The 21,095-nt window shown below is 30.8% G+C and overlaps 1 protein-coding gene across 1 annotated transcript in view; it reads right to left on the bottom strand.

The window, feature by feature from the left end:
* Positions 1–13,745, bottom strand: part of LOC123669561 (alpha-tocopherol transfer protein) — a 32,172-nt gene extending 18,427 nt beyond the window's left edge. The window contains exon 1 of the mRNA XM_045603162.1: positions 13,634–13,745. The gene's annotated coding sequence lies outside the window, so the exon portion shown is untranslated. The remainder of the gene's footprint in view (positions 1–13,633) is intronic.
* Between the last annotated feature and the right edge of the window lie 7,350 nt (positions 13,746–21,095).

Here is a 21,095-nt window from a genome sequence, read left to right as displayed (position 1 = left end):
AAAATCCGTTGAGTAGTTTTAAAGATTTAAGCGTACATACATGTGCAGGGACAGAGAAAGCGACTTTGTTTTATACTATGTAGTGATGAACATGAATCATACAATTTCCTGAAGTAATTCAAAAGTTATGCGCGTAAATAAATACTTGGTGCCAAGTAAATACTACAACAACCTGGCTACAATAACAAATACAAACAACACACACACAACAAACAAGTAGAAAAAATATTATTAGATATGTCAAAACAATAACAGAATAATAACAGTATTCAACCTAATAGTCAATGAAACAAAACTGAATACAACTTATGAGTAGATACTAGAGTAGTTATTGTTTTACTTTCAAGATCCAAAAAAAAACACAAAGTAAACAAAAATTCCCAAACCGCGACACGCATTTGGTTGGCCTAAACAATCGATTGTCACGAATGGAGATCGAACTCGCGACCATTAGCGCACATGACAACAATAATAATTTAAAATATATATGTTACCTACAAGAAATTTTAGAAGTTATTTACAACTTGTACAGTTCCTCCATAGTTACTGCCCTTGCATAATAATTTGCCCAGCGGTTTCCATAACCGTTCAAAACCTGAAGGAGAAACGACGTAATAGAAACTATTAAGCGATATGTAAATGAAGAAGCACAATACTTGTATAACAAATGTGACTTCCTATTACCTAAGAACCGCGCTCAAGCTGTTTAAGATAAGCTTGAATTATTTTAACAGCTAATTTAGATAAGAACAACTTTCCTACTGTTATTTCAAGCTTATCGCATGAAGTGCTAATTAACTTCTACAAAACGAAAACTTTATACAACAAGCAATTTTATATTTGTTTAATGATTTTATTGTTAGTCAAAATTTTATTTATAGAAATTAGCACTTGCTGCTGGCATTAAAATTTCGTCCACAGGAAAAAAATATAACCGACGAAACACAACCAATATCAGCCGTTCTATAAATGAACTTGTAGTATTGAATTAAATTTAATTTGTACTGACTAAAAAATTACCACAAGAATTGTATCGTATGGCTTTTGTGTTTTTGTGTAGTGTACCAATCAAGTATAACGGTTGAAAATTATGTGTTTATGAAGATGAAAAATAATGACAAATATCTATAGCTATTGTAGTATCACTCCCATTATTTAAGTAATCCAGTGTTAGAGCTCCTTAAACGTATCTAATAATTGGTTTGACGTTGCTTTTTTGTTATACATATATTACGCACAGATGTTATGACGTAAGATTAGTTGGTAACGCACATGAATAGCCGATGTAGAATGTCAAGGGCAAATTCATTTACCATACCAAATGCTAATATATATATTAACAGGTTCTTTGATAATATTCTACATAAAACAGTTGGCGTTCACTGAGTAACGCATGCGCAAAATCGATGCAATTAATCTATAGGGCGGATGCGGTAGGGCTTAGAGAAAGTGCATAAAATTTATACACCAGACACCGCTGGATTGTGGGAACAAGTTGATAGTGTGAACCAGTCACGCTGGGCTGACGTTTATTTTAGGTACTCGTCCCTTCGCTTTCATAATGAATCTAACATTTCTTTTTAATTCTCACTGCTACTCGGAGTGACTCACAAATTGAAAAGCAAAATTATGTTAAAGCCTCATTGTAAAATTAATTTCATGTGTATATATAATATCGCCTCAACTCCCAAAAAAAAAGTACTTGTAAGAATTGTAACTTATATAATAACTATTACAAAAAAATGTTTTATGATAAACCATATAAACTGACAAATAATTTATGTAGGTATAACCCATAAAAACTAACCCGATTAAAGGTTTACTTTGAGGAGGATAGCAATTCGACGTTTATGATTGTCACAAAACCATTTTTTTTGTCATAAAATCACCCACAGCAAGGTAATTGTATTTCACTTTCAATTATGATACTCGTAATAATACAACCGATGCAGAACAAACGAACCTTGAACCCTTCGACCTCAATAAAACGAACAGATATGTTTTTGTATGGTACTGTAACGAAATAATAATTGATCACAATTATAGTTAACCTTTTTTTAAGTTGACCTTTTAGTTTTAATGTCTAACCGGACTTTGACCAAACAATTTTTTTTTAAAGATTATTTTTTATGTTTATTTATTTTATACTTTATTGTACACCGCAAATCGACAGTGAAGTATAGTGCGCGGACTTATATATAATTAGCGATTCCTTCCAGACAACCCAGATTCATATGTAATCCTTCTGATTGTATATCTACCTTATTTTATATAAACGAAAATGAATCGCTAAAATGTATGTACGCACATACATAGCTTACAAACGACTACTCCAAATTGGATAACCTTTTTTTGTTTTCATTATTGTCAGGATAAGGTTAACATAAAAAAAATTGATATAATCATGAAGGAAAAAAATCATATCGCAGCACGAACTTCCCAGGGCCAGCTATTAGTAAATAAAATTAATAACCGAAAGAAAGTTTAATTGTAGTATAATCCTTTTTAACGACTTAAAAGGAAATAGTTCCATTTGCTTGAAAAAAGGACGTCATAAGAACTAAGGCTGAGTCCTATTTGCCGCTTCGTCATTATCTCCTTTCTACCAACAACTCTTATTGTGTCGCAGTTACACATACCCTACATTCTAGTAGCATATATATTACATAGTCAGAGAATAGAGTGCGTTCATTTTTCGCGTTGAACATTGTGTGGGGTGAAAAAGAAGCCTTTGTTCAACATCTGTAGTAAAGGAACGAAACCGGAAAACGAGGACACAAATGATTTCCCACACTCCTTTTACAATTTCGTATGTATGGTTTTGGTTATTTTTTATTTTTAACAAAGAGAGTTCACGTTATCTTTCGTAATAATAAACAATAATGTATGTTTTCTTCTGGGTAATAAATTTTAATTGGTTATTGATTTTTTTTTTTAAATTTTTTCATTTCTAGTTTATTCATATAAGTATCTACTTTCTTCATTATTAATTATCTCCGCTCTTTAGGATCTTTACCAAGATATCTTAATACTAATCTATTACAGTTTTATTATAAGTACATATTTTTAATTTTGTTAAGTACTTTCTTTTCGCGTACAACAGTATCTTGATGATTTAATTTCAATCATTCTATTACAGTCTAATCCTTTGAAATCACCTCTATCAAATTATCCGTTAATCACTTCGCTTATTAAAAAAAACTACAAAAAATAGATAGATCCTAAGATACCATTTTTTTCATATGTAAAACTTGTATTATAAACATGTTGCTGTAGGAACATTAATCTATATTAACCTAAAATAAATTTCGTAATAACAATAACTTAAGGATTATAATTGTGTTTGCTCGCAAACTAAAAAAAACCGACTTCAATTACATCGACGAGTAATACAACGTAGATCGACGAAAAAATAGTCAAGTAATAACGCGTTATCAAAGATTACTCAAAAAGTAGTTATCAGATCTCAATAAAATTTATATGTGACCACATGACAAACATCAGCTTTCGATTAAATTAAAAATTATTAAAATCGGTACACCCGGTAAAAAGTTATTGCGGATTTTCAAGAGTTTCCCTCGATTTATCTGGGATCCCATCATCAGATCCTGGTTTCCTTATCATTGTACTAAAGTAGGGATATCTACTTTCCAACAAAAAAAAAGAATTATCAAAATCGGTACATCCAGTAGAAAGTTATGCGGTATAATACAACGTAGGTCGACGAAAAAAGCGTCAAGTAAAAACGCATTATTAGATATAACTCGAAAAGTAGTTGTTAGATCTCAAATAAATTTAAATGAGACCAATTGACACACACCACCTTTCGGTCAAAAGAAAATTTGTCGAAATCGGTCCACACGGTCAAAAGTTCTGATGTAACATACATTAAAAAAAATACAGTCGAATTGAGAACCTCCTCCTTTTTTGGAAGTCGGTTAAAAAACTCCTATCAATGTTACATGTTCTCTTTATCCTTGAGAATGACCAAAGTTAGTCGTACTAGATACACAGAATGACGCAATCACTCTAGCGAATAAGTAAAGTAGATAAAATTAATTATTGTGCTTTATAAATAACAAGACGTCCTCGCAAATTTACTCGCCTAGAGGTCTCGATACTATTCGGATTTTTTTTTCCTTTTTTAGTTCTACTGGTCTATATTGTATAATGTATTCGTAATGAAAATCAATTGTATGATTGAGATGAGGGATCGTTTAACATATTCTAGCATAGTATAGAAATGTATGTACGCATGTAACTTCTAAAAGATGGAATCAAATTAGACAAATCTTTTTTTTTTTTTGTTTTCGTTATTTTCAGAACAATGTCTTTAAACATGAAAATTAAGAAAAAGCATGTATTAACAATAAATGGCGGTACGATACGGACAGCATAATTAGCTTTTCACTAAATAAATAAAGGCTTCACACTCAACAATGCCTACTAAGACTTTTGTGCCGGTGCACGGTAGTCCGAAAACAAACACAAGGTACAATCAAAAACACTCAGATGACGGAAAATTTCTTTATGGCCAATATAAATATTTTCCATAAACGAAAAGAATCCTCAACCGCCAGCGCGTCAACTGGCGCAGTGACCGTTTTGCCTTGTTTAAATGATTAAATAATAATTCTTTTATTAAATCTAGGCATTTTATACACTCTATATACTAGTTGACAATGCGGTGACTAATAACTATAATGCAAACGCAAATAGTAAATCTATATAAATAAAAAATTACCAAACTTTGTAAGCATCTGTAATTTGGTTCAACTTTTTTGAACCCGGTGCTGGTGCTGCTAGCAATCAAATTTGGTAGCTCTTTTCCGGGCAGGACAACGCCTGCCAGGTCCGCTAGTATATAAGTATATAAATGTGTATAAGTGTGAGTCAAATGTAATAACTACGTAAAAGCCGTATTATAATATGTAGACGCCGCGTTGGCGCAACGGTTACAGCCATGGATTGTACCTGTTGCGCTGGCGGTTGCGGGTTCGATCCCGTACATGAAAAACATTTGTATTGGCCATACAGGTGTTTGCCGTGGTCTGGGTGTTTGTGCAGTCCTTGTGGGTCCCCACCGTGCCTCGGAGAGCCGTCGGTCCCGGTTGTTATCATGTACACCTGATAGTGATCGTTACTTATAGTAGGAAATATATCCGCCAACCCGCATTGAGCAGTGTGGTGGATTAAGCTCTGATCCTTCTCCTACATGGGGAAAGAGGCCTATGCCCAGTAGTGGGATATTACAGGCTGAAGCGTAAATTTGATCAATTTTTGATTCACATAAATTATTATAAGCGAATTCAGAATAACATAAACATAAAAATATAATATATACTTACGAGCGTGAGAAAGTTTTTTGTTAAGTATACAAGACGAGAGATCGGAATAAAAAAAACTAAATGTAGTAACTAGAACTGTAGCAGTTTTAAAAACTATTCAACTCATTTGGTAAATACAAAAGTAATCTGTCACTTCAGCCTATCGCAGTCCACTGCTGGACATAGGCCTACACAAGTTGGCACCAAAAATGGCGTGAACTCATGTGTATTGCCCATAGTTACCACGCTAGGCAGGCAGGTTGGTGACCGCAGGACTTGTCGCACCGAAGACGCTGCTGCCCGTCTTCGGCCTGAGTATTTCAAAGCCAGCAGTTGGATGGTTATCCCGCCATCGGTAGGCTTTTTAAGTTCCAAGGTGGTAGTAGAACTGTGTTATCCCTTAGTCGCCTCTTACGATACCTACGGGAATAGAGGGAGTGGCTATATTCTTACTGCTGTAACCACACAGCAATATTTAAATAATAATATTTAACAGACAATATTAATATCAAATGTAATCAACTACAAGTTTAAAGATGTATTTAAATTTAAGAGAATAAAAAAAAGCATTTTTAAAAAAATGTATCGTTAATACGATTACAATTATTAACAAAATAAGAAGAAATTATGTTGGAAATGTAATTAGTAGGAAATGAAGAAATACGTTTATATGATACTAGCTGGCCTGGCGAACTTAGTACCGTCTTATTTTTTATTTTTTTTTTTATTGTGAATATAATAATTATTTATATTGAAATAAAATCTCTATCTTTCAAGTTGGATCAAACTGCACTCGGTGTTCGAATTTGATTAAAATCGGTTCAGTGGTTTAGGAGTCCATCGCTGACAAACAATGTGACGCGCTATTTATATATATTAAGATTATACTGGTTCTCTACTTACTGAAACAAAGTTTCGTCACAATCGAGTAGTTTTAAAAATAATTACAAGTATTCATCCATTATTCTCACGACTGTGTTTATAATATTGGAACAACTCGGTACCAAATTGTATGAGAATGATTTTTAGTATAAATTTTCAAATATGTTTAATCTTTGCAGTCGGTTATTGATTAATTTATTTATTTGTCAAGGTTAATAAAGAAAAGATTCAAGTGTCTTCTTGCATGTTGAAAAGTTTGTTAAAAAACTTTCAAAATAATGTTAAATTATATATATATTTGTCGCATGTCATGAGCGCGAGCGTGGTAAATTATTCAAAAAATTTATTTTCAAGTACAAATCTCAGAATATTACACAATGTGTTATGTGTTGACGATAAAAAATATATATATAAATTATATGCGCTATATAATTAATACTGCGCTATAAATTTTTTATCGATTTTTTTTTATAAAAAGTCGATTATTAGATAAATAATATTTAATACTTTTCATATCTAAATTACTTTGTGGTAAGATACCACAAAGTAAAAAATCTAAAAGCTAACAATATTTTTTATAAAAAAAAAACATTGTTTTATAAACTATAGCCATAGCTGGCTATTTCATTAATTTTAATAAAAATAATCTGTAAATCATTGTAACACAATTTTTACTAGCTTTTCGATTTTTTTTTTTGCTTAGCTTTAAGTTGTGACATATTATTATAACAAAATTTTATTAATATATTATAATTTTAAAAAAAGGGTTAAACCGTTTAAACAAATATTTATTTTATATATACCATAAACCTTTGTAGCAGTTTAGATATACGTGTTCTAGTATTGTGTGATTTTGAGCCCTCGACGCTAAATTCACTCGTTACTAGGAGCCGTTGAATGTGAGGCGTTTAATTATTACTTATTAATAGCACTAGTGGACTCAATTAATTACAAGAACGTTGATTTTGTTTATCTAAATGAAAAAATTTCTTACTGATTTACAGGCCAGAAAATTCGCATGGATGTAAATAAAAAATAAAAACAGTTAAGTTTTATCCTTTATTTTACATGCGTGGGAGATAAATAATGAAAAATGTTTAAATAATCTGTAGTGTACATTAATTTACCTTTAGTGAAATTTTTATGTGCTAAATTGTAAGGCAATAGTTTGAAATGATATTTAGATCCTCTTTTAACGTTTCATCTCTATTTATCTCATTATTTAGGTATATATATTTTCTCTGGTTATATTTAAAAAAGATTATTCGATTTTCTAGGTACAACAGTTTTGGTTGTGCGATAACAAGGAAGTCAAACAACTATTTTACATATTTAACAAGCGTTTATAATCTCCATTATTAGTTATAATATTTATTTAGGATTGCAATATAAATCACTGTTCAGGTTCACTTCAAATAATAATAAATTACTTAAAAATTAGTTTCGTTTCCGACAAATATTTTTGCTTAGTGAAACTTAGCCAGTATGTAGAATTGGTTTCTTAATTAAATAGAGCCTTATTATTATTTTTATTTATTCTATTAAACTTGAATAACTTGAATTCAAATATATGTACGTATAGACAATATATAGAAAGGAAAGGAAAATTATATTAAAATTATGTTAACATCCCTCTGTTAGACATAGGTCTCTGTCCCCACGTAGGAGAAGGATCAGCTTAAACCACCACGCTGCTCCGTTGCGGGTTGGTGGATATATTCCCTTCTATGAGGCTATCGGGTGTACATGAGTCCCGAGCGTCGGTGTTATAGGCGACTACTCGCACCACTACTCCAGATCGGAGCAATAAATAATTTAATTTTAACTTAATTTGTGTACAAAACATTTAAAAGTAGAGTAATTTTAAATAAAGTGTAATTGAAAGACATTAGATAAGTAGCTATGTTAAAAAAAATGAAACACATTATTATCAAAATTATTACTCTTGTTATTTTACACGTGGATGTATTTTTTATTAAATAAAAAAAAATAAATAAAGGTATGCTTTTAAATGCCAACTAAAAGGAATATTTTTGTTACGGAAATAAATAATTCGCTGAGTAATCTCTCGTAAGCAGTAAATACGGTATTATTAAATTATTTTTTGCTTATATCACTTTGACATCGGTGTGTTAAACGATGAGTAGATGTTATGAGAACTAAAAAAATGATATCACACAAACTTTATTAACAAGGAAAAACAAAATTTATTTAAATTTAACACCTACAACTGCGAAGTAATTAAAATACTTGTAAGTTAGCGCCAAATGAACACTCAAACTAGTCAAAGCATAAATAAACGAAGCTTAATATTGTGACACAGGCATAGCACAGTGTGTTTTTATGATACAAATACAAACATTCTTTATTGTACATAAAAGACCGGAACGAAAACAAAAAAAAATGTTCAAAAAGCAGTCTTATCCCCCAAAGAACGAGCCCTTTAAGAAAACATTTGGGCAAAGGAAATAACGAGTTTGGAACGGAATAAGATTAAGATATTACATAAATAGTATAATTTATATTGAATTTTCTTTTACACAATAGTTATTTTAATTTATAACAATAAACTAGGTTATGAAAAATCAACCCACTCTTACTCGTAAGAGTCCCTTTTTTATTTACAAGAATCAATTTCGATGTTTTCCTCTTCAATAAAGAATCACCATTAAAAGAATTCAATATGAGATTACACGTATTTGACTCAAATAACATTTAAATATAGGTAAAAGATCTAATTAAAAATACCGTATCTGTGTTTTTTTCCACACAAATACGGGATTATATATATATAACTTAATTTATGATGTACCACATTAATTGTGATCGGGGGAGACGAAAGGAGATCAATACGTACTTAAAACAAAGTCGCTTCCCACTGTCTGTATGCTAAGATCTTTAAAACTACGCAACGGATTTTGATGCGATTTTTTTCGTTAAATAAAGTAATTCCAGAGCAAGGTTTATGTGTATAATACATGCATAACATAGTAGAGGAACATAGTTGTAGAGGTTTCTAATATGATGTAAAAAGACAAATTTTTTTGAGCTTACATTGCAAACGCTGGCTGAACCCTACGAGATAGATTAAAATAATTTACTACAGTATACACAGTACAGTACTAGTAATGTACACCTTAAAAAGTCAACAAAAAAGTCTGCGGTGGTATTGTCACAAGATTTTGTATCAAATAAAACATTAGAAAATTATACATTCATGAAAAAAAAATCGGTACGAAGTTCGTCGGATTAGCTAGTTTAAAATATTTTTGATAAGAATATATAATTTGGCTAAGCAAATTTGACTTGTACACTAATCTATCTACAAATTATATCTGTCGGATGAGGTAGATCTCTCTCGCTTATCGTCTCTGAGTACTCGGTCTACTGTAGGCTTCAGTGGTCAATGATGGCACAAGTAAACACAATTTATGATATCACCAATTTCCTATAACACAGGAAACACTTAGCAGCAAGTCCTTTTTATTAGAAAGGTACTCAGCACAGAATGCGGGATAGTCATTAGTTAACGGGGCAGAGAAACTACATTCTTAGCATTCGATGGATACACCGTGCGGGTGCCGGGTCCATCGTATAGCAGAGGGAGAAACTCAGAGCAGTTCCTAGGACTTGCGACCTAGGTGTAGGTTTAAGAAGGCCCCCTTTGAGATGTAGATCAACTCTCACCTTCACTGCTCGAGTTGTCCGCCTTCCCTAGCCAAGTTATAGATCGTTATGTAACAATTAATGCGTTTGCAAAAATTAATTATTGAAAGTCTAGGTTAAGCTATTAGCAGGATACAACAAGTACATCGTGCCAAGCCAGAACCAAGACTGCCTAAGCCGCGGTTGCACCGTTCGCGTCAGAATAACTCCAGTAATATAATGAGGGTAGGTTACCTTATATACTTTCATGCTTTACATGCAATGTGCATATTTGCGTCCACGTACCAAATAACATGTCTATGTCAAAGATACAAAATATATTTTTATGTTGACCTAAATAATGGGTATTAAGCAGCCTCCTTTTTATTTTAATATTTTATCAAAAATGATATGCTGTTCCTCAAAAATATATTTTACAAGGCGGTTTCACCTGCGTTGTGTTTTGGTATTTCTGAAATTATTTTACTTAGCAAAACTCTAATCAAAAACTACGCTTTCAAAAAACAAACAGACAAACAAATTTTATTCATTCATTTGTTTTAATGCCCTAACAAATTTATATAAATTACGATGATTATTATATAAACATAACTCATTACGTAAAAAACCAACACTAAGATACTTAACTAACTAATTTTCAACTTAAGCTTATGGCATTTTTATGATAACAATATATCAGTTTAATTATAAGCTATACAACAAAAGCAGTTAGGGAAGTCTCGGCGCTACTTGCATAATAGCTAATTCTTAAATTATTTGACATTTATGGTTATCGCTCGGGCTTCATTATTCATTGCATGGAGTTTTGTGTTTCCTATCTCATTAAATCAACTATAAAAAACAATATTTTTTTAAAAGTAGGTACGTATAGAAAAAAAAATTGAAACAATAGTACACATTGTAATGAGATTGTAATGGATTTAATTAATTAAACATGACAATTATGTATTTTTTTTAAATAATTTGTGTTTTTATACAATACAAATGTGACGAATTCCTAAACTGCTTTTCAACACAGAAACCGTAAACAGTTGATGGAAGTAAAAGTGTAAAGCTTTTTGCAATTAAGTTACTTTATATATAATAAATATAGAATATATGGGTTTTATAATACACTGAGCTTCCATCCTTATCCAAATTGTTTCTTTTTGTGTGCAATCTAGCTCTCTGCCCTTTAATACGGGTGAGCAAAGAAAATTTCTTACGTGAACAGTGTTGAAAAATCGGTACGCGCGTTTGTGTATGCGTTACTATTGCTCTATTGACAGAAAATTATCTGATTTAACTGTCAAATAAATTTTAAGGTATAATAATATTTTGTTGTTTCAAAGTATTGTTACATAATACTTTTCAATAAAAAACTAAAATAATAAAAATTAAAAAGGGTAAAGTTTTTTCGATCATAATAATACGAAGTATTATAATAAAATATACATTTTTATGTTATGCTTTGTATTATGTTGCATGAAAATTTATAATAGGAAAGAAACATACTTTGTTGTGCTTTTAATATCAATAAAAAAATAATTAAAGAATAAACAACAATGTATGAATATTATTAAGGAAAAATTGTTTAAAATTTATATTTATTATGTTATGTAAACAATTCAATGTAACGAAATGTTGCCTTAAAAGGCAAATGAATACAGAGGAAGGTTTAAATAAATTTAAACCTTCCTTTGTATTTTTAAAAATGTATTTCTTACAATTTATATATTATATAAATCCCTAATAAATATAAGAAATAAACAAGTGGAATGAACAAAGCGAAGGGCAAGTGAGTTGTTGTGAAAAAGTAAATGTATAGTGACCGACACTTTTATTTCCAGAAATAAATTTTTTCAAGGAGCAATCGTAAATTGATACCGAAAAAGTTGTTGCGAAAAATTCGTTTATATTAAATAAAATATAAGATCTGAAACCTTGATCATTAACGATATCCGTAATCGATGATTATAGTGAACTGTGTCCTTTTTTATTTCATAATTACATTAAACTTTTCCATTTAAGTAACAAAGTTATGGATTTAATAAAACTAACATTGTACCTGATGTGATGTAATATATGTTAGAGCAGCCTATAGACAAGTTAGTTGCTTAAATTATTTAAGTATTTATATTTGTTTCGTAAAATAAAAGCTACCTTCGGTGTACGTTATTTTATATGAAATTATTAATATATATTATTGATTTCAATCTTTCTTTTTAAAAAATATTTTTAGATATATTTATCTTTACTTATTTGAAATCAAACAGTTTTGATTATATTGAATAATTAATGATGAAAAATACCTAATATCTAATTTTTATATCGCAAAATACACATGTTGTACTACAATGTAAGATCTAAAAATAACAGATTATTTACAAACTGGCAAACAACACAGACATGCTGTTCGCAATAATGACAATTAACTTTATTTAGAAAACGATCTCTATATGCAATATTGTCTATTTTTGTTTTATATTAACTTCAATACGCCGTTCAGTCTTGACGCATCTCTGCGCTGCGTAGAGTTGTAGGTATAAATGTATAAGCACGTGCATAACCGGCTCCAAGGTCAAACCGCTCGCAGTTGACCGGTAAGCACACATCGACGTTTTCATGTGGGTTGTATAATATATCGATTTATATAGAGCTCACCGACTTCACTCGCATTTTAACAAAGAGTACTTGCTAACTAACCCTTCCATTATTTTTACACACTACAACTGTTAATATGAACATCAGTTAAGATGTTATTAAGGATTTCATGTTGAAATCATGATTTTTATCTCTGGTACGTTTAAATTATTGCTTTTATAAGAAAATTCCCTAAACCTTAAAAACTTTTATAGTCGTGCTTTATTAATAGGTAACTTTGATTGCGAAGAAAAATAAAAATAAAGCAAGCTACCAAAATGTTCATTCAAAATAATTAGATGATCTTAAAAACATTGGGAAAACAAAGTTACGACATATTTTCGCCACATTGATTATATCAATACTATAAAGGTGTATGAAAAGTCCCTAAATAAAAAAATTATAAAATAGAAAATTTGTATAGGTATTTCTTTATTTGAATGCGATAATATTCGACGGTTCAATAACTTTAATTATCTTTGCGCTGCAACATATTTATTTTATTACTTTATTTTGAAAAATAACTTTTAGACGAAGGTTTTAAGTTAAGCTCTTTTATTTTTTTTAACATTGTATAATATATTTTCATTTTATACCTCAAACAAATGTTTAAAAAAACTACTTAACAAAGAAGTTTATACGGAACATAACAGCTCTAGTAAGCCGTATAATCAATAACGCCTGCAGAAAGGATGACTTATACTTATATCTTGTTATATAATAGTAATTGAATATTAATAGAACTATATCCATAAAAAAAACTAGTAATTAAAAATATATTTCTAAAAATGCGTGTGTGATATTAATAATTATAGTAAATAATAAGCTTTAGAAATAATAAAAGCTTCCATATTTTATTAAAACATTTTCGCTGGTCAACGGATTTGAAATTAAATATTTTGTGATAAATACAGCTATCTTTATAATTAAATCGTTTTTATTATTAAATCGTTTACGAACTGGATTCCAAAATATAGCTTCCAGCATAAAGCTTTATTGATTCTCAACAATTTTCAAAGCTAAATAAATTTATACAAACTTTCATATGTTCGTAAGTTAAAACTTATTAAAATATTGTAAGTTAAATGAATATATTTTAAAATCTTTTTTAATCTTAGAACAAATTAATTACTTACAAAATTATCCTAGGCGAGAAGTCGATCGTTGACGTCCTCACTCTACGAAACACTCCGGCGCATTGCGTCGCGGACATACACACGTTCCCTTGTTATTAGCATCCGATAGTGAAATAAACAGTGTTCACAATACAGAACCTATACCAACAATTATATACATCGGACATATGTTAAATGACACATATAGCAATTATTTAATAACTGTTACGATATTTAATATGTTTTATAAAGAATATTCTATATTCTGAGGCAATATCAATAGATTACAAGAAGTAATTCAGTTGATTTCTGTTTTATAACATTAATATCTAATTACAATCATATATATTAATACGCTAAGGTTAAGATGTTTGCCTAGCTTTTTAGAAAAAACCTCGCAATTGCTCCACATAAATTATATATCATTGTATACATAATTACTTGCTCTACCGGCATCCACAACTAAAAAAATTATTATTGTTAGTGTTTTTGTATATTAATTAATTATTAAAATTATATATATGACGGCTTTAATTTTGAAACAACGTCAACAGGATTGACGGTCAGTAAATTTTTTACTTATTTAGTGCGAATTATTCACACGGGTATTGCCAGTAAAAATAAATGTTTTTCTTTATCTATATTCTAAATATTTGACGTATAAAGATAAAATTTGGCAGGGAGTTACTTTATAATTAATAGATGTTCTCTAAGAACGTATTTTGCGGGCCAAATCAAAAGGCCTAGAGGCTCTCGCAAGTTTTTATGAAAGTCCTAATTTCTTATACCAAAAGCTTGAAATTCAGAGAGAGAACAAGAAAGAAAGGTAGTTAATACTTAGTAGACGTCCGCTAAGACCGTATTTTACGTAGGGCTGTAATAATGAGGTTTAAGGGTCTCGCAAGTTTTTATGATAGGACTTTTTCGTGCTACAAACTTGAAATTTGAAAGAGAAGTAGAAAATGTCTACTAAGAACGGATTTTGTGCTACTAAATTTAAATTAGACAGAGAGGTAGATAACAGTTAGTAGACGTCCACTAAGAAAAAATTTGTAATAGGGCCGCATTAAGAAATTCTAAGGGCTCTCGCAAATTTATTGTGAAAGTCCTTAACTTTTTGTGCTGCAAATGCTACATATTTACACTTAGTAGACACTCTGAGAGTAGTCTAGTAATTGTAGCGCTTAAAAGTTGAACCATAATGTGCCAAGTTTTAAATTATTGTAATATATTATGTAGGTACTGTTTCAGCACCTCTGTAACTATAATCAATATCTACGCGAGCGTAGCCGCAGGCAATATTTAACTATATGTTTTTGTTTATATAAATCAATATTAATAAGGACTAAGAATTAAAATCATAAATTGTTTACGACATATACTTGTAGGTTTTTTAAACGACTTCAAAAAGGAGTAGGTTCTCAATTCGACTGTATTTTTTATGTGGATTACCATTCCAGCCTATAGGCCTCCACAAGTTCGCGCCAAAAATGCATGAACTCATGTGTGTTGCCCATAGTCACCACGCTGGGCAGGCGGGTTGGTGACCGTAGGGCTGGCTTTGTCGCACCGAAGACGCATGTGGATTACCTCAAAAATTTCTACTGGGAGTACCTATATAGGTATTGTATGTATATAATAGGTACTATATTGATGATTCTTCTTTAGTCGAAAGCTGGTGATTATCACGTGGATCCCTTTTAAATTTGATCCTGATCTGACAAGTAATTTTTGAATTATCTCTAATACACAATTCGTTTTCACTAGACTATTTTTTGGTTTACTTACATTATATTGTCGATGTATTGAAGTCGTTTTTTTTTTTGTTTACAATCAATTAAAATAATAAATAGTAAAACTTGTATGATCACAACAGCTAAAGTTTGTTACAGTGTCTATATAAGAAAAAAAAAGAAAAGTCCCTGAGGCGCTAAAGTATAATATTGGTAGATATATATAATATTGACTGAGTAACTATTGTATGAACCTTATACAAAACGAATACTGGAGTCTGAGTTCAATGATGTCAGAGGAGAATAAACGCTAGTCAATAGAGAAAATATGACTAAAATTTGTAATTACAAGAGACTTTGTTTCAGCAAAGGTTGTCGCACTTGCTTACGAAATAACTTATATAAATAACTTCAAGCTGAGAATGTAGTAATTAACATTTGATTATAGTTTGGAGAATTCGATGTTCACTTAACATTATCACTTTAAAATGCAAGAAATTTAATTTTATGAAAAACTTTAATAAGTTGAATCTTAGTGACCTAAGTGGTGGGACTTTTTACGAAACAAAAGTTAATTATACTGAAATACCACATTTAAAGTAGAGTCTAGAAACGTGAATTCAATAACTCGATCTTGAAATATGTTTGAGTTGACAACTTCCGTTTCATCGACATTGAAATTAGTATATCGTTTAATTAATAATATTTTTGATAATGTTTGTGTCGTTCCAGTGTATTGCGAAATATTGTCTTACTGCTTAAAAATGCATGATTGATACTATTTAAGCTTAAATGTGACGCCAGATAATTAAATGATTTTCTAGAACAAGTATTTTGTGTAGTGTTAAAAGTTTACGCAATAAAAATACTCGTAAATAAATACTATTTTTATTTCTGTTATGCTTATATAAATAATTATGTAACTTATATACCTGTTATGTTTTTTTTCTTAAGTTATAAAATATTAAAGTCTTATAAAGTTAAGTATTATTAAAATAAGTACATATGTATATATAAATAACCGTAAAGTGTATTATTTAAAATAAATGACACAAAATGATACGTGAGTCGCTTAGAGATCATCTGAATAATATGAATAAGATTATATAAAATACTAGCCGACCCATGGCCACTTCGTTGGGCGTTAATTATTATTTTTGTGATGCAAATATTAAAAGTTTTCAAGTTTTCATCTCGCTCGTATTTCTCCGACTTAATTTACATATACATTATTTTTCACTGAATTTTTTGTTCAATAACAATAAAGTATAGCTTATATCACTCCTGAATAGTGTAGCTTTTTGTTAGTGAAAGAATTTTCATGACCGGATCGGTATTTGCGAAGATTACCCCTTACAAACACACAAACTTAAAAACTTTACCTCTTTATAATATTACTATAGATATAGATTATATATAAGATTGTGATATAAAATTATATCTTTTAATTTATTATTACTATTCTCTGTGTCACTCCAGATATCTAATGCCCGTCTTTCAGTTAATAAGCTTACATATATGTATAAGTTAAATAGTCGTGGAGTATACCCCAACAGGAGTTCAAACGGTGCTGTGTGGCTACGGCACTAAAGAATTTAGCCACCCCCCGTGGCTATCTGGCATCTTCCCGTGGGTGTCGTAAGAGGCGACTAAGGGATAACAAGGTTCCACAACCATCTTGGAACTTAAGAAGCCGACCGATGGCGGGATAACCATCCAACTACTGTCTTTGAAATACACAGGCCGAAGACGGGCAGCAGCGTCTTTGGTGCGACAAAGCCAGTACTGCGGTCACCAACCCGCCTGCCCAGCGTGGTGACTATGGGCAAAACACATGAGTTCACGTTATTTTTGACGTAAACTTGTGGAGGCCTATGTCCAGCAGTGGACTGTATAGGCTGTAATGATGATAATGATGAGTTCAAACGATTTGAGAAGGCTGAGAAATCGGCCTAAAATACTCGTCAAGTATTACCACCTTCAGCTTCCTGGCTACTAGTGAACCATCACGGATCTCCAGTTACCTCAAATGGTGAGCGAGGCTAATCGAGATCAAATTGTTGGCAGATTGTAGATGCTTGATCGAAATGACGTAAAACAAATTAAAAAGTTTAATGTAAGGGAATATTATTAAACGCTTATTTAATATTACCAAATTTCGCACTAAGATGAATATCTTATATTCCAATATAATATATTTCACTAAACTTACCAGCGAAATGTGGAAGGCATATTTAAAATTACAAAACCTTAAAGTTTTTTTTTTTTTTTACCAGTGACGAGATTTTATCGTGCATGAGAATTTAAAAATTCAATGTTAACAAGTTGCGAAATTCACAATAACTTACAAGGATTGCGCTGTTCGTAAATATATTAATTGGGTAATTATTTATATTAATATTTTACAGATTTACGATTTGTATACTAATTGCTTATAGACCGCCTTTGCATGCTGTCATTGTAACTACTTTTTGTTTAATTTTATTTCTGTTCTGTTGTTTTTTTTTTCTTCTTTTTTTTTACTACGTAAAAGTGTTTGATTATATGTATGCAATAAGTAATAAATAAATAAAATAAAATTAATATAAGTACCTGGGTGACCGAGCTTAACTCGGTATGTTTCGTAAAGCGTAAAGGATTAGCAGAAGAGAGAGTTAAAATGATTCGCTGCCGGTTTGGATGAAGTATTTTTAACCGACTTCAAAAAAGGAGGAGGTTGGTTACTCAATTCGACCGTGTATATATATATAAGAAGGAACGCCGAGCGAATTCTCATGATAGACCGGACTCTCTTCATCATCGTTATTCATAGCGGGTGCTTCCTTAGAATTGTCCATCATGGATGTTGTTTTACAAAGATTTACAACAAATAATCATACCACTACGAAATATTATCGAACTAATTTTAATTGGCAAATTAATTTAAGAAACTAAATTTAAAAAGATTACAAAGAATCAAACTGATTTGGAGCTGATGGGTTTGCAAGTACATGTCCGATCTCAATAAAAAAAGTGACCAGCGACCGAACTGACACCAGACTGACAACTCCATCGAGTGTTTACCCGCTCCAAAATACAATAATCGTAATAAAGCACGTAATTCGTTATTAACGAAAACAATTTCACATGGCAACAGTATTAATCAAATCAAAATTTAATTATTTTCTTTAAAATATATCACGCACCGTTATATATATATATATATATATATATATATATATATATATATTAAATTCTCGTGTCGCGGTGTTTGTATATGATTCATGTTTAGGATAGTCTAATGTAAATACTGGCGTTAAACAAGGTGGCATGTTTTCTTCTCAACTATTTTTAATTTTATATGCTACCAACTTAACGTGTTTGATCTTAAAATTTACTTCTATACAAATTTGACTGTTTTAGCGACATCTATAAATAACTCGAATAAGGACTTAAAAGACTTTCATATTAGGTGGAGCTGTTACAGATTAAATCTTAATCCCTTAAAATATCACGTCATTATCAATTCAAAAACAGTATGCTAAATGGATCGGTCACTTGTAGCACCAGTGATCCTTATTAACGCTGATTCAAGTTAGAGTGACAAAAAAAAAACCAATTTCACTTTTTTTTTTAATATCACTAGGTCGGCAAACAAGCGTACGACTCACCTGATGGTAAGAGATTACCGTAGCTTATAGACGCCGCCAGCAACACCAGAGGCATCGCAAGCGCGTTGCCGACCCATCCCCAATCCCCCCTAGGAGCTCTATTCACCTTACTCACCAACAGGAACACAATACTGCTTGAAAACAGTATTATTTAGCTGTGATCTTCTGTAAGGTCGAGGTACTACCCCAGTCAGGCTGCTCCAGATTTTGAGCAGGAAATTCCTGCTGTCCCCTACTTCAGTTAATATAACCTTTTGTAAATTTCTCTCTTAAACACTTACGTTTTAGCTATAATTTATATTTTATACATTCAGTATTATCATTTCCTAATCATTTTTAACCGACTTCAAAAAAGGAGGAAAATTCGACTGTATATTGTATGTTCGGGGATAACTCCGTCGTTTATGAACCAATTTTGATAATGCTTTTTTTGTTGGAAAAGAGATATCCCTAGTGTGTCCTCATGATAAGGAAACCAGGATCTGATGATAGGATCCTAGAGAAATTGAGGGAAACTCAAAAATCCGCATAACTTTTTACTGGGTGTACCGATTTTGATGATTTTTCAGAATTCAATCGAAAGCCGATGTTTATCATGTGATCACATTTAAATTTCATCGAGATCTGATTACAACTTATGGAGTAATCTTTGATAATGCGTATTTACTTGACTAGTTTTTCGTCTACCTACGTTGTATTACTTGTCAATATAATTGAAGTTTTTCTTCGTTTCGCGCAAACACAGTTATTATTATGTCATATCCTGTTGCCAAAGGTTGACAAGTATATGTTTCTATAATAAAGCAAGTAATATAAAAATAACTGTACAAAAATTTTAAGCGCAATAAAGGTTTTATATGAAGCACAAAGAAATAATATAATTATATTTCTTCGTTTATCATAATACTTATTTTGTTAATTAGCGGATGCAGTAAAGAATATACGAGTATTAAGTTATTACTTTTGTTGTCTTATAATTTTGTTTCACATATTTATAATCGTAGATATATATTATATTCCGTATATAAAGAGAACACAAACAAGGAGAAGGCATGGAACCGGTCAGTGTCGCTCGTAATTACAATATAAGAGGGGTTATATAATAGTACTAGCGACCCGCTCCGGCTTCGCACGGGTATAAAATATAATTATAGCCTATGTCATTCACTGAAAAAATGATTAAAATCGGTCCAGTAGTTTTGATTTATTCATTACAGCCCGTGGCCCGCACGCGTTAACTTAGAGTAAAAGCCGGCCGGAACCGCCGCAAACGCTACGTACCGCAATTTTTAAATCTGTAATATCTTCGAAAATATTCACTTAAATCATATGCTGTAAAGGGCCATATAGATCTATATTAAATAAAAAATATATTTAAGGTATTTAATTGGATAAGGATTAATGCTGTATTGGTTAAAATCACTTCGAAAATTAGCCATTATTTGTCGTAAAAAGTAAATGACAAAAAAATGTTATTGTGGGATATCCATAAGAGTACCTATGTACACCATCGCGGAGTTTTCTGTAGGCCTTTTCAATGTGTACAATACTTAGTACATTATTTTGATAAATCTCGTAGGGTTCAGCATGCGTTTGCAATTTAAGCGAAAAATAAAAATAATTATTTACGACATAACATTAGAAAACTCAAAAATAACAGTATTTCTCCACTATTTAATGGATGTTATTATACATATAAACCTTCCTCTTGAATCAATCTATCTATTAAAAAGAACCGCATCAAAATCCGTTGCGTAGTTTCAAAGATTTAAGCGTACATACATGTGCAGGGACAGAGAAAGCGACTTTGTTTTATACTATGTAGTGATAATCAAAATTGCTAAACGTCTATATTATAAAATATATACTACTAATTTTTCTTTAATTTTTTTTTTTTTTTAATTTTATACTTCTAATTATACGTACTAATTTTTCTAAATTATATCCACGGACGCAGTAAACGCAAGACAAAACAGTAAAAAAAAAACTAAATAACTAAAGTTTACTACTAATTTTCTACACGGCAAGATTAAAAAAAATTCACAGAGATCATTGAACTACATGGTAATTTGAGCATGCAGAGTAATGTGGTACTTAATT

Source organism: Melitaea cinxia, chromosome 3 (assembly GCF_905220565.1).
Source record: "Melitaea cinxia chromosome 3, ilMelCinx1.1, whole genome shotgun sequence".
NCBI lineage: Eukaryota > Metazoa > Arthropoda > Insecta > Lepidoptera > Nymphalidae > Melitaea > Melitaea cinxia.
This window is presented reverse-complemented; position numbering and strand designations above follow the sequence as displayed.